Source organism: Phoca vitulina, unplaced genomic scaffold (genome assembly GCF_004348235.1).
Source record: "Phoca vitulina isolate PV1807 unplaced genomic scaffold, GSC_HSeal_1.0 scaffold4, whole genome shotgun sequence".
Lineage (NCBI taxonomy): Eukaryota > Metazoa > Chordata > Mammalia > Carnivora > Phocidae > Phoca > Phoca vitulina.
In genome coordinates this window covers 39,792,289-39,804,545 of record NW_022589707.1, presented here as the reverse complement: position 1 = coordinate 39,804,545, position 12,257 = coordinate 39,792,289, and the positions used below count along the sequence as shown (strand labels likewise).

Genomic DNA, 12,257 nt, shown 5'->3' with positions numbered 1-12,257 from the left:
TGTTCCAGTCTCTACTTCAACTAGTTACGGTATTTTTTATTTGCTATTTAATGCCATGCCAAGTAAAGAAAACAAAATTTTAAATTGTTAGTATGAATTTTGCAATGCCAATTTTAAAGGCAAATAGAAGTGCATTTAACTCATCCATGAAATCACCAAAATTACACAATTTGCATTTCATAGCACATACATGCATATGTATTTTGTTCTTACCAGAACGGTTTAAATCCTGCAGAAATAAACTCAGCTTGCTTCTTCTTTTTTTTTTTTTATTGGTTTAAGAAAAAGCCCCAGATCAATACACCTTTAAAATATCACAAATAAGTCTGAAAAATCATCCAGCATCTTGTTATTTCTGTAGCCGGACAACTTAGATCTTATTCATCAGCCTGCCGAACTGTTCCTTTTTCAGAAACATAGATGCCATCCCCAAATTTTCTGATACCCTTGTTTTTTAACTGTTGTGGCTTGCTGAATCAAAGCATCTGAGTTGGATACAAGTTCAATGTCATTTCCTTCAAGAATTAACTCATCTTTCTGGGCTTGAGATACTGAACAAGTCATACCTGGCCTCATCCAAATGCTGTGGTTGTATTTTTCACCCAAGAAATTTCGGATTTCAACAAGAGAACCATTCTCCTGAATAACAACGTTGATGGGGAAGTGAGCACACACTGACCTCATCTTGTAACGGAAGCCCAGTGTAACACCCTTGACTACAATTAGTGCAAACAATAGCCAGTTCTTTTCTAGTTCCCACCATTTGTCAACTCGAAGCCTCTTCTTTTTTTTTTTTTTTTTTTTCCAAGGAGACTGAGTTCTACATTGATGGGATTGACGTCCCCCTGCAGGGTTTCTCTGGGGCCCTTCGCAATAACAGTGGGTCCCTTCAGAGTGATGTCAACATTTTCTGGAATGTCGGCAGTCTGATTGCTGAGGATGGTGTTCCTTCTCGCAATAGATGCGGCAAAGAGCTAAATGCTTCTTGATCACACACCTTCTGCCACCAACACTGTCTGCCTTCAGCTTACTGAGGAATAAGGAAAGAAAAAGGAACTATGGGCTGGCCTATCTTTCCCTTTCCTTCCACATCATCTCCAGGACAAGTGATTCCTAACACAGTTAATAGTAATTTGTCAGTGTTTGTTTCATCATTTTGACAAATGGACCACAGCTGTGTAAGATCTTCACATGAGGGGGAAAAGGGTGGGAGAAGGTAGATGGGCTCTCTCTGCATTATCTTTGCAACTTAGTTGCATATCTAAAATTATCCCCAAATAAAAAGCTTATTAAAAAGAGAAAAGGGGCACCTGGGTAGCTCAGTTGTTTGGGTATCTGCCTTCAGCTTGGGTCATGATCCCAGGGTCCTAGGATCGAGTCCCGCCTTGGGTTCCCTGCTCAGCAGGGAGTCTGCTTCTCCCTCTCTCTCTGCCCCTCCCCCCCGCTTGTCCTTTCTCTCTCTCTCTCTTGCTCTCTCTCTCAAATAAATACCTAAAACCTTAAAAAAAAAGAGAAAGTTTTTTTTTTTGCATACATCTTGCCAAGAATTGCTAAGATAAAAAGAAATTAAGGCATTCCAGTAGTATTTACCTAACTTGCCAGGTCAGATTCACCTGGGGTGATTCCCCGTACCCGTTTCTAGGAGATTCTGGTTTATTAGATCTGCGGCAGGATTGGACCCAGGACCAGAGTTTTAATAAGCACTCACCCTGAGGAGTTTATCAGACAAGTTTGGGGAAATATTGCTTTGGAGTGCAATGGAATTAGGCTAGCTTTAAGAGTAAGGTAAATTCAAGGCCACATTCCAGCTATGTGACCTTTTTTTATGTACCAGATTTTTTCACTTAACAACTTTTCTACTTGCCAGTTGTGTGGCCTTTGAGGCACTCACCTAACTTCTTAGAAAATTCATAGTGCTGTAGTCATACTATAGAACCACTGTGACATTTAAATGAGGTAACTGTAAAAAGCCCAGCACAGAGCTTGGCCTGCCTAGGTTTATGTTACAGTTGGCCCAAACACCTTATATTCTGATGTTTTTTCTCCAGAGGAGAACATAAGAGGTTAATAAACTGTGACCATAGTTCTTAAACTAGTTACACCAAGACCCATGACCCTTTTGCAGAATATTATTAATACCTAGGGAATAGGAAATATGATCTCCTCTTTAAGTTTCCCCTTATTTAGATATTGTGCTTGCTCATTCATTTTCTAATAGATAATGGAGAGATATTTGCCCTTCATTGTGCCAAATGAGGAGAGTCCGACTGGACGTTTCCCCAGGCTTCTGCCTGAGGGAAGGTCGCTTGATTGCCTGAACAGAGGCCCCAGGCACAGTTGTGGCATGTGAGCAAAACCCTTCTGTGTGACCCCTCCTTCCAACCCAGCCACCCCAGTGCAGGCCCCAGAACAGCTGGGACATTGGATGAAATCCCTCCTTTGGCAGAGGACAGGAAGCCGTGCGGGTAAAATATGAACATTGCTTAGCGTTGTATCTCACGGTTAATAAAGGGACAGTAAACTTTGGCTGCTTTTTGTCTCTTGATATCCTGAAACTTCCGTCTCTTTGGGATGGAAAGAATCACCCTTAATTTTGACAAGTCCTAAGATAGGGAGCCACAAATTGCCAGTTTCTTTGTCTCTGATAAAAATAATACATTAAAATTTTTGTAATGTGTGGGTATATTAGAAAAAAATGTTCAAGGCACTGAGAAGATGAACGTGTAGCAGGCATTGGCAAAGAAGCTAATTAGATTAAAAGGGCATGAAAGGTTGAGGCTTAAGATGCAGGATTAGGTACAAGGTCTTACAGAGAGGACGCAGTCAGGAGTTGGGAGTTGGCCAGAGAGGAAATGGAGGGTCATCCTTTATAAAAGGAGTGGACGTCTCTGGTCTGCTTCTCTCAACATCTCTGATTCATGGCAAAACTTAGCCCACCCCCTCGCTTTCCTCCTGTCTATACACATGGCTGAAAATGGCGGCCCCAAACCCCAGGGCTCTACCTTCTTGAAGCTCCAGCAAAACCAAACAACTGTCTGATGCTGCAGCTCCTAGAGCAAGATTCTGTTGTGTCCAGCTTGGGTCAGGAGTCAGCCAGCCTCATGGAGTCATGGACAGTAAGCGTGACCCATGTTTACAGTCCTTCATCTGATCGGGGGAGAAGAGGGAGGAGCAATTCTCCAAGAAAGGGGCTTGGTCTCACAGAGACCCCAAAAGATATTTACTACAGGTAGAAAATGACATGCTGCAAATTCAGAGATTTTTTTTTTTTAGCCCCTTGGTTATCTTCTATCTATCTATCTATCTGTCTATCTTGTTCTATCTATCTTGTCTGTTCAGCAATTCGTCAGTGCTGCATTACACACTTGGATGTTGGAATCTGGATGAGAAAGGAAATAAAGTGAAGGAAGATAGCAATTTTAGCTTGAAAATTATCTGCAGAATAGTCTACAGATATATCCAGACTGCTGTCAATGTTCTTTCTCTCTCCATGTGCTTGACATTCACATGGGAGAAGAAATACCCAAATCCGACTTGTGGCATGGAGGAGGGCAAAGTCACCTCCCCCCCGCCGCCCCCAAGAGTGGCCTTCCAGAGCCCAGCTTTCCGACGGAAACCACACACAGGAGACGCTATAAACTGTGCACAGAGGAAGAAAGGCAGGGTGGAAAGGTTAGAAATGAAAAAGGATCTGATAGCAGGAAAGCTGGTTCAAATTAATGAGACAATGCAAGCCTTGACATTCCTGATGGATGTCAGTGGTTAAGTGCTAGCTGGACCTTCTGCGATTACAACCTCCATTCAAACCCCAGGCCTGGACGGCAACCTGAAACCCAAGGCCATGGGTGGCAGCGAGCATCTGTGGGCCCAGCGTGGATTAGTGCCGTGGCCTTGGGGGACCCTTCCAGGCGGCTGCTTCCTCCCTGTGTACCAGTTACCCCATGCCAGGTGTGCTCTGGGGGCAACGACAATACCAAGTAATTAAGATGAAATGTTCTTGGCCGTGTCTACGGCACGTTCTTTTATGACAAGAACAAAGGGTTAGTTGATGAACTAATTTTTGGTGGGGAAAACTGCAGCATCTATTATTAAATGAATGCTTGGGATTTTTGTTTGTTTGTTTTTCAATAGCCCCATTATAATTTCAGTTCAGATACTCCAAAGCTCATGTTCCCTAATTTATTATCGCTTGCTGAGGTCCTCTGGGATACAGTAATTGAATTTTACTGGCGTCATTACCATACCCACAAACAAGCGAGTGTTCTGAGCTCAATCAGTCAAAGCCTGTTCGCGGGCCCACAGGAGACGTGCCCAGAGCGGATGTCGATCCCATCCCAGAAAGGCCGCCGTGGGTCCCCGGCCAGGGAGACCGGCTAGTGCTCGGTGCAAACCAGGCTTCCTGCGGTCAGCTCTGCAGGAGCAGCAGGAGCACGGGGGCACTTGAAGGAGAGGAAAGAAAAATATGAGGCTCCAAAGACATTGCCGCCCAAATCACCAGATTGTAATCCTATTGCAGTCAAAACTAGACGAGCTTCTGAGAGATGGGCTCCACATACTTGGTTGAGAACCAGGAAATTCCACAAGGAGATGTTAAAATTCCATCTTTAAAAAAACAAACAAACAAACAAACAAAAAAACCCCCAGATAGCCTACATCCTCTCCTTCTTACATCCCAAACAGGAAAATAAAATCATAATATTAGACGCCCACGGAGATCATCTGAATCTAGTCTCCGCATTTTACTCCAAGCTGAAAGGGGTAAAATGAATTCTTACCTCACTGTGATAGTTAACATTTTTTTTAAAATTCACATTCTTCAAAGATTTACCCTTAAATACTTAGGGAAGCAGTGAGGCAGACTGAAAGGAATACAGCGTGCATAAAAATGGGCTCAGGCTCAGGACTCCCGGGAGCCCCTGGGCAAGTCAATGAACTCTGAGCCTTGATTGCTGCATCTGGAAAATGGGAATAGTACTATAGGCTTCTGGGAGGACTGAAGATAATATATGCCAGTATCTCACAAAGCACTTGGCACCCGACCTTAGCTGAATATCATTCTACCTTGGCATTTGTCCAAGAAACAGATAATGTATTTTGACCTATTTTGTACAATGAGGAAGCTAATTGGCTGAAAGGATGGGTTGCTTCTATAGGAGCTGCTCCTCCTCAAATAGTTCCCACCATATCTGAGAACACAGGGAAGGGGAAAGGCCCCTCCAGTAAGCACACCCGTATTTCTGAAGGCATTTAGGCCAAGGACTTTGGGTAATTTTTCTGGGCAACTAAAATTCTCATACCACTGGGACTTTGCAAAAGCTTTGGGGACTTAGGTCCTCTTTGACCCAGAGATCATATTTCAACTCAGATACTGTCAGTGTCCTCAAAGGAATGACTGTCCTACTAAATGATGAAGGAATCCTACCCCTTCACCCCGCAAGCTCTGCTTTCCCATGTCTTGATTCTTTGTGAGGAAAAAATTAACTGTTCCCCTGGTTCTTCTCTTGGTTTCATGTCCCTTTCCTGTTTCCTTTAATTAATAAGAAGATACCCCCAGGGTGCCTGGGTGGTGCAGTCTGTTAAGAGTCGGACTCTTGGTTTGGGCTCAGGGTCGTGATCTCAGGATTCTGAGATCGAGCCCCATATCAGGCTCCGCGCTCAGTGGGGAGTCGGCTTAAGACTCCCTCTCCTTCTGGCCCTCCCCTCTGTGCTCTCTCTCTCTCTCTCAAATAAATAAATAAATCTTTAAAAAAAAAGATACCCCCCCAACTGAATAATTCTGTTATGGGCTGAATAGTGTGTCCTCCCACTCTACAAATTCAGATGTTGAAGCCCTAGCTCCTAATATGACATTATTTGGAAATAGGGTCATTGCAGATGTAGTTATTGTTACGATGGGGTCATCCTGGAGTAGGGCGGGCCCCTACTCCAGTGTGACTGGTGTCCTTACAAAAGGGGGAAATCTGGACACAGACAACTGGGAGAACGTTGCGTGAAGATGAAGGCAGAGGTTGGGCCGATGCGTCTGTAACTAAGGAATGCCAAAGATCTCCAGGAAACCACCAGAACCTAGGACAGACGCATGGAGCTGACAGAATCAACCCTGACACCTTGACCTTGGACTTCTCGGCTCCAGAACTGTGAGACACTAAATTTCTGTTGTTTGAGCCAATTTGCGGTACGTTGTGGCAACAGCCCAAGCAAACAACAACAACAACCACTTCTTTCTGGAAACAAACCCTCTCTCATCTTATTAACCTTGTCCCAGGACTGCTGTGGACTGAGCACTTGGCCCCCTCCCTCTTGCACCCCCCTCCCCACAACAGCTTCCATGGGGCTCAGCTGCATTATCACCTAAGCAGGCTTGGTGCTCTCTGTGCACTCAGGTCCCAAAGTTTGCCTCTAAACTCCAGTCCAGAAAGCAGTTAGCACCATGCTGGTGGGGGGGCGTGGAGACAGCACCAGCATCATCCAAGGTCACATCCCTCACCTCTGGCCTCTCCTCATCAGATGGCAATCATAGTCTGAGAGATGACAACACAGATTGTCTTTGTTTTTCAGCCTTATTCAGCTCCCTTATAAGGAGAAACTATGCCCCTTGAAGTCTTGCAGATCCGAGTGGCTATTACGAATCCGAGCTCGCAGATGAGAGACTGATGTCATCTTTCCTTTTCCGTATAAACAGAAAAAAGTTGAAAGTGGAAAGAAAATGTAAAAAATGAAACATTCTTGCTCTCTCTCTGTCTCTCTCTCACGCACACACACACACCACCTATAAACACAAATTCTTTTCCCCTGGATTGTGCCTCCTTTTACGGATGTGTATTCACAAGAATAGATATATTGGTTTCTGTCCCCTGAGGTAATGATGATAAATATGCCAAGGTCAGTAGCTTCATCAGCCATTGAGACTGCTCACTCTGGCAATGGCAGATAATCATTTACCTGGTGGGACTAGTCGCCTTTACTTCAATTCATGCCTCATGGTGTCGCTGAAATGTTTCTTATCTCACAAAAACACTTGTCTTATTGTGTCTTTCTGGTGCAGAAAGAAATTCATAAATTATTGTTGGGCCTTGGATTTTTCAAAAAGTCTTGGTCATGATTCTGTAGGGCAAGAAGTTACTAAAGAATGGAGACAAGGTAGAAAATAAAGTCACCAGCATATATATAATAATATTCTGTTCCACGTCCTGGAAAGTAAAAACTCAGCTTTTGGTAGACCCAAAAGATATTGTAACTCCTTTTCTAATAGGACTAAGGCTTAATTTAAAGAAGAATTCTACTAGCATTTATTGAGAACCTACTATGGGAAATGCACCATGCTGGATGATAAGACTACCATCATAAGTAATACATAATCTCAGATTTATTCTCAGCAACATGAAATCTATAAATAGTACACAAGGGGAAAAAGAGGTTAAATTTCCCAAATGTTCACTTTTTGAGAACTGTATTCCTATAATAAAGATAGAAAAAGTGGAGTCCTATCATACTGCCATCTTATATCAGTTTCCCACTGTTGCTATAGAAATGTACATTTGGGTAGAATTGTGGCCATTAAATGACTTGCCCCAATACACAGTGTGTATCGCTTATGTGAACAGTGCCTAGCATGTGTGCCTCAGGGGGAAAGGATTGAACAGCTGCCTTGCAGCACTCATTAATAAGCAGGTAGCCAGGGATTCAGCTCTAAGCTAGCCAGGCCCTGTGGAAACACAAAAAGAAATACAAGATGAGGTTCGCGTCCTAAGGGAGCTTGCAAACCAGTGGAAAGAACTGACCCCATGGTGCACAATGGTGACCCATCAGTGTCAAGACAGAGTGAAGTATTTGTGTCTATGAGATGCACTGCCTGCCTCTCATTAAATATTTAAGGACGAATGGATATCGTCCTTGATGTATTACACAGATTGAGAAAAATAGGCCAAGAATAAAGGCCAAACTGCTTAGAGATGGTTTTTAATGCGTTACATTGGGGGGGGGGGATATTCTCAAGAACAATCCCTTGATGTTTTATCAGTTGTCATGTGTACACACAAGACAGCAGAGGGTCGGGATTGGCAGATAGCAAGGGCTCTGGAGCTGGCCAGTCTGGCTTCCAATCCAGACTCAAACACCTCCCTGCTCAGGATTCTTGGTCAAAGTACATAACTTCTCTGTAGCTCAGTTTCCTCATCTCTAATGGGAGATAGTAACAGTACCTACCTCGGAGGGTTATTCTGAGGACTGAATGAATTAGTGTGAGGGATGCTCTTAAAATAGGGCCTGACACAAAATATGTGCTTGTAAGAGTCTGTGAAATTAAGTAAATTAAATACTTTATGTCCCCAGTCAAGACTTGAGTCTTCCATGCTCACTCTATGTAACGTCCACTTTAAGTGTTTACATAAATGAGATAATACATATATAAAGCCAAGATAAAAGTCTCAAATACAGCATCTCCCTTCTGTAGGTTGGTCCATGGTGTCAGTTAATAATACCTGTGATGTGGGCAATATGAAAATTCAGTATTCTTATTTTCTCTGTGACAGTGTGCTAGAATTTGTCTATCTAAAATTTTGAGATCTGGTGATTATTATATAGTGTCGGGTTTGCACAACCCTTGCCAGGAGAGAGGCATTATTCCACAAAACACAAATCCTACTCTAGATCATTCCTTGGACTTCTCTTCTGCCAATTTGGTTTCAGATTGAGCATTTGTTTACAGTTTAATGTGTACAATAGAAAGTCATTGCCTTTTATAAGATAAGGTTCCTTCCTAAGCAAATGCACTACAAAGATGTCTAATTGAGAATTCATGATCCCATGATCGGTGATGTTCTCAGGCTGATGTGAAGAGCCCCAAACACAGGCTTTAAAAAGTACACAGTTCTGTACTCTCCTCCCTTGAACTCTTCCAGACATTATCTAAGTGTAATCCAATTCACAGAGCTATTCGTTACAAAAGGAGCCTCACATTAATTTTATTTGAAAGGGGTCCCTATTTTTTACACCATGTTGGAGAGAAAAGAGTTAAGTAAAAAGAAAACCTACCACTAGGCGCTAATTTGCATATATATTAACACAAACTCTTACACAAATTTAACTTAAGAACATCTGTCTATGTGTGCAAAATCTCCAAAAAGTCTGTTGAATCAAGAAAACTTCTTACTTACTATGCATAATAAATGGTTGTGAAAACAAATGATTTTAAAAATTAAGGTTAAACATACTATTTGACAGACAGATGTGCATGTGACTTACAAAACTTACAAGGCAAAAAAGCACATAAAAGTAACTACCTATTGTTTAAAGATAAAGCAATCAATAAAACTAGACTCAGAGATGACCAAGATGTTGAACCTATTAGAAAGGGACTTTAATTCAATTTAGATTAATATATTAAAAGATGTAGTGGGAAGCTACAGAACAGGCATGAACAGATGCAGAATTTCAACATAGAATTATACATGTTTTTAAAAAGAAGCAAAAGAAATGCTAGGAAAAAGAAAAACATATCAGAGATGAAGAATTCCTTAAAGAGCTAATTAGCAGATGGAACCAGTTGGAAAAAGATCCATAAATATAAAGATAGGTCAATAGAAGTCATCCAAGCTGAATTACGAAGATTTTAAAAGTGTCAAAGAAAAAGAACTATAGAATATCCAAGAGCTGTGTAGGACGATATCAAATGATCTAACATACACATAATTAGATTTTCATTATATCTCAATAACCCTTACTTAAAAAAAAAAAAGAAGAAGAAGAAAATCAAACCAAAGGAAATGGAAAGAGAGAGAAAGAGACAGAGCATAATAACATGACAACTAAATGCAATGCATGATCCTACATTGAACCAGGGGGGTAACAGCTTTTGAAAGGGTATTATTGGCACAGTTGCTATATTTTAAATATGGATTATGGATTAGAGAATAGCATTTTATGGGTGTTAAGTTTTTTTCTTGATAATTGTACTATGGTTATTTAAGAGAATGTCTTTGTTTTTAGGAAACACAACTGAAATATTTAGGATAAAGAAACATGATGGCTGCAGTTTACTCTCAGATAGTTGAGTGAGAGAATAATGAAGCAAATGGTGCAAAATATTAACAATTAGTAGAGCTGGTTAAAGGGTATACAAAAATTTCCTGAAATAGTCTTGCAATCTTTTTTTAAGTTGAAAATTATGTTATATTTTAAAAATTTTTTAGTTATTCCACTTTGGGTTTCTTTCTTTCTTTCTTTTTTTCCTATCATGACAAATGTACTCTTTAACCCCCATCCCCTATTTCACCCATCCCCCACCCACCCTCTGGTAACCATCAGTGTGTTCTCTATAGTTAAGAGTCTGTTTCTTGGTTTGTCTCTCTCTTTCTCTTTTTTTTTTTCTTTGCTCATTTGCCTTGTTCCTTAAATTCCACATATGAGTGAAATCATATGGTATTTCTCTTTCTCTGACTAACTTATTTCACTTAGCATTATACTCATTAGCTCCAGCCATGTTGTTGTAAATGGCAAGGTGTCATTCCTTTTTTTTTATTTTTAAGATTTTATTTATTCATTTGAGACACAGAGATACAGAGAGAGAGAGAGAGAGAAAGCATGAGCAGGGAGAGAGACAGAGGGAGAGGGAGAAGCAGGCTCCTCGCTGAGCCAGGAGCCCGATGTGGGGCTCAATTCCAGGACCCTGGGATCATGACCTGAGCAGAAGGCAGATGCTTAACCATCTGAGCCACCCAGGTGCCCCAAGATGTCATTCCTTTTTATGGCTGAGTAATATTCCATTGCACATATATAACATTTTTATCCATTCATCTGTTGATGGACATTTGGGCTCTTTCTGTAGTTTGGCTATTGTTGATAATGCTTAAATAAACATAGGGGTGCATGTATCCCTTAGAATTAGTGTTTTTGTATTTTTTTTGGTAAATACCCAGTAGTGCAATTACTGGATGGGAGGGTAGTTCTCTATTTTTAACTTTCTGAGGAACCTCCATACCGTTTTCCAGAGTGGCTGCCCCAGTTTGCATTCCCACCAATGGTGCAAGAGTGTTCCCCTTTCTCCACATCCTTGCTAACACATTAATTAGTTTTGCTTTGAGTATGTCTGATGATGAGTGATGTTGAGCATCTTCTCATGTGTCTGTTGGCTTTACATAAAATTATAAGTTTTGTTTAAAGAACCAAATAAGAAAGAGAGAATGAGCGATACCGACAAGATATAAGGAAGAACAGCCTAAGTAGAATTAAGCACAAGGCAAAAACAAACAAAAAGCTGTGTGTGCATGGGTTCAGCAATCAAAATAAAATAAATAGCAATCAAACTAAAAATAGGAAAAGTATATGACCCCATGAGGTGTGTGAAGGCAGTAAGAGTACATAAATGAGAACTTCCAAGAAGCAAACTGTATTCTCAGAGCAAGCCATGTTTTTCTTTGGCACACAGAAGAATGCCATAGAGTCGAAGAGTATCAGAGAGACTTTCACAGTAAAGGGGAGGGAGAGGCTGACACCTCCTGAAAAATCAGCCCAGAGCTGATGGGGGTCGGGGGTTATACTTGGCCCAGGGTTATACTCAGGCTAGGGATATACTTCGCCATTTCTTCTTTGTGGAGCCCTTCCTGAGAAACCAGGAGTAGTGAGTGGGCACTCCCAAAGAAGAAATAGAAACTGCGCATATGTAACAAGGGAGCAAAAAACACTCTGAATAGCTAGAAAATATCAAACTAAAACTGTTAAAAACAAAAAAATCTCTCCCCCACCTTCCCCTTTCACGCACAGCGGCGGAGCCAACCGCAGCAACCATACAGTTGGAATGTTAGGTGTGCTTACCAACTTAAAAGATTGGGCAAGGGCGAAAGTGGGTCATTTATGGCTTTGAGAAAACGGGTGGAGTCACAGGAGGAGGATCTGGGCACGTAAAAAGCACAGTTGATCTTCATTATTTGCAGATTATGTATTTGTGAACTCTCCTACTCACCAATATTTATCTGCAAGCCCAGAATCAATAACCTGCAGTACGTTCACGGCCATTCGTGGACCCTTGCAGGGCCGTGGAAAATCTGAGTTGCCCACGCATGCCGCCAGCTGAGGCTGAAGGAGGCAGTGTGTCACCTTCTTGTTGCAGCTCTCCTCCTGTAAACAAGTGTCCCTTTCATAGTCTGTTTAGTGACACATTTCTCACACTTCCTTGCTTTTTGTTGATTTGCTGTTTAAAAGCGCCGTCTAGAGTTCCTCAGTGAAGGATGGCAACTATGCGTCTTAGAAAGTAGGTGTGT

General features: G+C 41.6%; 1 pseudogene; it reads right to left on the bottom strand.

The window, feature by feature from the left end:
* Nucleotides 1–377: 377 nt before the first annotated feature.
* Nucleotides 378–12,012, bottom strand: LOC116630638 (annotated as a pseudogene).
* Between the last annotated feature and the right edge of the window lie 245 nt (nucleotides 12,013–12,257).